Below are 6,540 nucleotides of genomic sequence, written 5' to 3'. Positions count from 1 at the left end.
ACTTTCTGACCTACTATAAGGATTATGCATTACACAAAGATAAAGCGGTAACAGTGGAATCGATGTTCATTACTCCAAAAAAGCCAAAAACAAAAACATTCTCAGTTAGCAACGCAACCAAGCTAGTTTTAGCCTGAAGTTAGCGCATTTTGCGCCAGGAGTTATGTGTTACAATGACCAAGTCAAAGTGATCTACCCATATATATATATATATATATATATATACACACACACACACACACACACACACATATATATACACACATATACACACACACATACATACATACATACACAGTGCTACAGTGTTAAAAGCTCTATCCATCTTTGTTTTTATTTTTATCAAGAAAAACTGGTGCACTGCACCTTACCAGAAATAGCGCTGTCTCTTTAAAAAAGACGGTAGTCTTGAGTTGTTGTTGAAGTTGTGTGGCTGTGGATGTGTGCCACTGAACTGAGGGCATGTTGCAAATATAAAGTAAAAATAAATAAAGATGAACGTTTGTCTTGCATTTTGTTTTGGAGTTGCAACAGATGAATGTTTTAGACTAACATCTAAAAAAAAAATTCAGTGGCACGCGATCTACCCGCAATACCTTTGCGATCTACCGGTCGATCGCGATCGACGTAATGAGCACCCCTGCCATAGATCATCTCGTCGTTTCTGACCACCAAGGCCCTTGCCGCTGCCACTAAGGTCCATCATTTAGTGTGACTGTGACGGCAGGCGTGTTGTGCAGCATGTGCACAGATACTGGCGTGATGCCATGTGGTGCCAAACAAGGATAGGATGCAGCACCATTGCTGATACTTTTTAGCTTTTGACAGACAATAGGCAGAAATGTCATGCATTTTGAACATCCTACAGACCACCCACACTCAACGACAGTTTACACACGTCTAGTCATGTTTTAGGCATCAAAGAGCCATGTTTAGCTCGTCACTGTCTTGTTATCGTCATGAAAAAAAAAAGGGGCGTCAACGAAATAATTACGTCATCGTCATCGTTGACAAAAACAACACTGTCTTGTGGGACAGACTTTTACGGATCTAATGTCTTTACCAGAAATTAGAACTGTTTCGGTATAAAACACGTGACAAGGCTCAAACAATGGACTCATCTCTGTTGTCATGATATGTATGTTGGACAAGCTCCTGGACAGGAATGCTGTCCAGTTGTTTTCTCTAATTGATGTTGCTATGTTTTTGTAAAAGGCACCTGGCAAATGCTACATTAGAGAAAATGAAAGCTAAGAGGCAGCTCACACAGTTGAGTTGTGTTGTGAGGTGACGTCAGGAGTATATGAAGTATTCACACTGTGTCATCTTGTAGTCTTTACATTCATCACCTGTGCAGCAGCTCTCCTTCCATTCTTCCAGCAGGTAAGATCAGTTTGTTTAACAAAAAGTATGTGAGAAAAAATATTACATATATGATTTTTACATTAAAACAGAGAATTGAAATGAACTAGAAGTGTTGCTCTAATATTGAATTGTATTCAGATGAAACCTGTTTTTTTAATCTAGAACAACAATGGCAGTAGTAGTTTTGTCCAGAATCAGAGGAGTGACTGACAGAAGCACCAAAGGTCTCTTCCTCGTCTTCACCCTGCTGTGTCTGGTTTGCTTTGCCAGTTCACTGATGGAAAAATGTCAACTGGTAAATTCATTTCTGCTTAATCTCCCTTTGCTGTTAAAAATAATTTCATATGTATTCATGTCTACAGGCAGTCTGGGTCACAACAAGCCAGACATTTTTTGTTGTTGGGTTGGGTACTATAGTACAATAGAGTCACAGACATTCCCGCATCAACACAAATGTAACTGCATCTAAATTCTTACTCTGACATTACAGGAAACACTGAAAGATTCAGTTCAGAAACATCAACAAAAAATAGCAGAAATAAAGGTGAGTCACTGAAACTGAAATGCTCAGTAACCACACAGAAAGTGCATTTATGCCTTAGTTTGTGACCAAGTCTTTTTGTTATCTTCATCAGAAAGAACTTACTGTAACACTTGGAATATATTCAGAGCTCTTTAAGGCAAATTTGGACTGGTTGAACTCTGAAGTGGAAGTACTGAAGACAGCACCACCTACGTTTAAGCCACTGCTGGATGCAGCAGAGAGACGCCGAGCTGAAATAGTCCCTGAGTTGCAAAAGTTAAAACTTCTTACAGAGCAGGAGTTTGAGCCTTTAGCTGTAAGACTCAAGGATGAAGAAGAGGAACTGAGAAAAACTGAGCAGTTTATAACATACCAAAAGGAGACTAAAGCTGAGCTCTAACATGTTTGTCAGTGTCTCTGTTTTGTGTCTTATATCTTTTCTATCTTTAAAGTTATGACTAGTTTAGATTTCTGAATGAACAACACTGTGCTGTGTCATTTCTATTGGTGTGAAATGTACTTTTCATGTATGGCTTTGTTTAAAACGAATATATTTCACCATCAGGAGTGCAATCTGTAAAATTTTAGGAGTTAAAAAATGTTTGATGATTGACTTTTAATGATTCTTTGCAACAGATTAGACCTCAACTCTAATTATAGTGTTCAGTCTGTTTCTAAATATTACTGTGTTACTGTTAGGATGCACGACTACAGCATACTGGTGATTATTATTATTTTTATTTTTATTCTAATGTAACCCTTTTACCACCGGCTCGTGTATTAAAACCCACCTTATGCCTTCAAGTGAAGTCTTAACCCTGGTTAAACATTCTATGGTAAAAGACACATTTCAAATAGTAAATATCAGTCTGGGGTCCTGTATGATTCTCACTCTTAAATAACCAGTTGGAGACTATGGGGAATACACTTGACCTGTAAATTCCCATGTAGCTTAATACTTCAATGATAAACACAATGCAATAAAACCAACACATACGAGAGAATTAGGGCCACATTGAGGAAAAATCACAAACTTCGAGAATAAAGTCGTAATTTACGAGAATAAAGTCATAATATTATGAGAATAAAGTCATAATATTACGAGAATAAAGTCGTAATTTACGAGAATAAAGTCATAATATTACGAGAATAAAGTCGTAATTTGTGAGAATAAAGTCGTAATTTATAAGAATAAAGTCATAATTTTATGAGAAAAAAGTCTAAGTAAAACGGAATCCATGTGCCATAAGGCGTTGGGGCCTCTGCAGGTGTATTGCCGGTGTTGGAGATGCCGTCCTCGCCGGAGCTCGACTCCCTCTGGATCCAGAATCTTAATTATCAGTCGGATTGTTTCTTGAGACACCACGAAACCCCTCTGAATGGCCCGCTGATGCATCCACCGATAACCCTGCAGTTGACCAGTTCCAGCCATTTCCCCCTCCACAAAAGCAGCGACTTCCTCCAAGTCCGTCTGGTTCTTTCTCCGGAAAAGATGCATTTTCTTGCATATTCTTTTTAAAGTCCTAATACTTATGATGATGTGATGCTGATGTGCCAAAAGATTAAGTATCTCCTTGTTTGTGAAACCTATCCTAAAGTACAACTCCACAAAATCCTCCATGGCCCTCATTTTACCAACTGTCTTCCTCTAAAACAACAGGTTAGAATATTATGACTTTTTTCTCATAAAATTACGACTTTATTCTCGTAATATTATGACTTTATTCTCGTAAATTACGACTTTATTTTCATAAATTACGACTTTATTCTCGAAGTTTGTGATTTTTTTCCCCCCCTAAATGTGGCCCTAATACTCCGTAGTAAACACAGGATCTCAATTTTAGAAAATGTATTAACGATTTGCAGGGACAACACACTTTTTTCTATGGAGAAGTGAGAATATTGAAAATAAAATTTAAAAAATAGAACCCCGAGGTATAGTTTTTTGTCTTTTCTCAAACTGTCTAATTTTATTTTGAGTGCACTCTTGGTCTACTTTCGTTGGCGCGCTTTCGTTATAGCTCTGATGGAAACCTTTGCTACCAGTAGCCTACCTCCGTGTGCCGGTGAAGTCAGCCAGACCAGGCCGCAGCTGATGAATCGCTCGCTCGTTGCGGTAGCAACCGTCTCCCGCTCGCAGCAGCTCGCAACGACAAACGTCCGTCTCTCTCGGCAGCAGCGAAGCGTCCTCCGTCAACGACTCTTCGAAACTCCTCCCGTCCGTGCAGGCGGTGTCTCCCTTCAGCGAGGACCGTGCGTTAGCCTAGCTCCTGCCAGCAAACATAACCGAACTTGCGTCGTGTTCACCAAACACAAGCGGTGGTGGAGAGTCCGACTCACACACCCTGCACACGTCGTTCAATTACAGTTCACAGTCCGTCACTGACGACACACACAGTCCAGGAGTCTATGCTCTACGCCATTAGCACGTTGCTCTTTATTCTTCCTCTCTCCCATAAGTGTAAACCTCTCAAGGTCATGAACTCACGCACATAACATAACGTAATAGAATTACTTTTAACCCCTTTTTTTTAAAAAAAAAAGGCATTCACACCCCGTAAAATGATGTTTTTAAAGTCACTCATTTTAAACACAAAAGATTTTAGCTTCACCATGAACTGGCATTTTATCCTTAACTTATTCCCATAAAAAATATAAAACAAATACCACTGAGTATTACACTAATAAATAATAAAGTTCCTTCTTTGAGTATATTTGTTTGATCAAATTACACTGAGACCTCCCATAGTTAGAAGTTATTATTTAGTGACCTCTAGTGGCCGTATAGCAGTAAGTCAGATGATGTCCCCACGTTGGGTGGATAGAAGGGTCAACAAATCAATGGATTTTCATATGGGTTTCAATTTGTGTTTTAGTTATAACTTAGAGTTCATAATTGCAATATTTAAAGATAAAGAAGAGGATATCAGAAAAATGGAGGAGGTGATCAGAAATCTAGAGGAGATTCAAGAGGAGCTCTAACGTGTCTGTCGGTCTTTGAGGTGAAAAATATTAGTATGGATGGAGTAAAGGGTTTTCCTGTATACTTGCTTCTTTAAAATGAATATATTAAATAAATGAATATATATCAGGAATGTAACCAGTAAATTTGTTGTAGAGTTTAACACTAAATGCAGGATCAATACATTTATTTGTTGTTTTGTTCTCATGTGGTTCTGTGGTTTTCACCAAGATGCCAGGTGGAAAATTTGACTTGTTTCGTTTTGGTTATCCGATTTGCACCTCTTTGCAGTGAAGAGCTTTAGATCTGTGTGTGTGTGTGTGCGAGAGAGAGAGAGAGTTTTCAGTTTACAGCAAATGTCTATATCCTATATGGAGAAGTGACCTCCATTCCCTTGTAGTACAGAGCCCAGTTGCAGTGAAGTTGGGATGTTTAGTAAAACATAAAAATAAAAACAGAATACAATGATTCAGTTCATATGAGCTGGACTTTGTATTTGCTTTTAAAACACAGTAACCTGTAACACTGCATGAAACAGACTGACTACTGTGTGACTGCAACAGGAAAGCATCAAGCAAACTAAATTCACTGTCTCCTCTAGAACAACTCATTGGACGGGCGGTAGTCAAATTATAAAGAAATGTGATGATAACAAAAGGAAATTAAATAGACGCTCTGTGTGTCACTGACAATGAGCTCCATGAGTTGGCCTCCACAGTCACCTAAACCCAGTCGACATGGTTTGGGATGAGATGGACCACAGAGTGAAGGCTAAAGGGACAACAAGTGCTCAGCATCTCTGGTGACTCCTTCAAGACTGTTGGAAAACCATTTCAGGTGACTACCTCATGAAGATCATCAAGAGAATGCCAAGAGTATGCAAAGCAGTGATCAAAGCAAAGGATGGCTATTATGAAGAATCTAAAATATGAATCATATTTAGAGTTATTTCACTTTTTTTTTGTGTACTATGTAATTCCATATGTGTTCATTCATAGTTTTGATGTCTTCAGCGGGAATCTACAATGTAAATAATCATTAGAGGAAGAGGAAAGATCTCGACTAAAGGCTTACACAAAGGGTTTGATGGATAACAAGAAACAGCTGAAATAATGAAAAGATGCGCAATACTGAGGAAGGAAGACAAACAAATGCACAAATATAAAAAACTCAACATAACACATTTAGTCAGTTAATTCATGTTCCTGTTAAAAAGTCATCCTTCAGTTCCAAATTCAGATTACATCCTAAATTGTGTTGTTTAGCAGGATGCTGTTAGACTATCAGTGACTGCAGAGGTGATTTCTGATCAGCTCTGTACATATAAAACCCCTCAATACTGTGAGCTGCAAATATGTTTAGTCTATATAAATTGGCAGCATCAGTAGCATTTAATAGTACCCCACAGCATGTTGTTAGCTGGGATAGTGTAGCGGGTATTTTTCTGAAGCTCAAGGTCTAATAACTCTTTCAAATAGTTGTTGTGCAGCCTCTGGGCTCCTCAATTGTCTTCTAGGAGGCATCCATGTTGTTATGGTCACATGATCAGTGACTAGTCCACTTAAGAACAATGAAATGTAGTGTAAATACATCTTTTATGTTTAAGGGACCTGAACATGAATTACAGACTGGTGACAATAATACAGCTGAACACAGCAGGAAGAAAGCTTCACTGAACTGCTGTGTGCTT

This window comes from Chelon labrosus (assembly GCF_963514085.1).
Source record: "Chelon labrosus genome assembly, chromosome: 1".
Taxonomy (NCBI): domain Eukaryota; kingdom Metazoa; phylum Chordata; class Actinopteri; order Mugiliformes; family Mugilidae; genus Chelon; species Chelon labrosus.
This window is presented reverse-complemented; position numbering follows the sequence as displayed.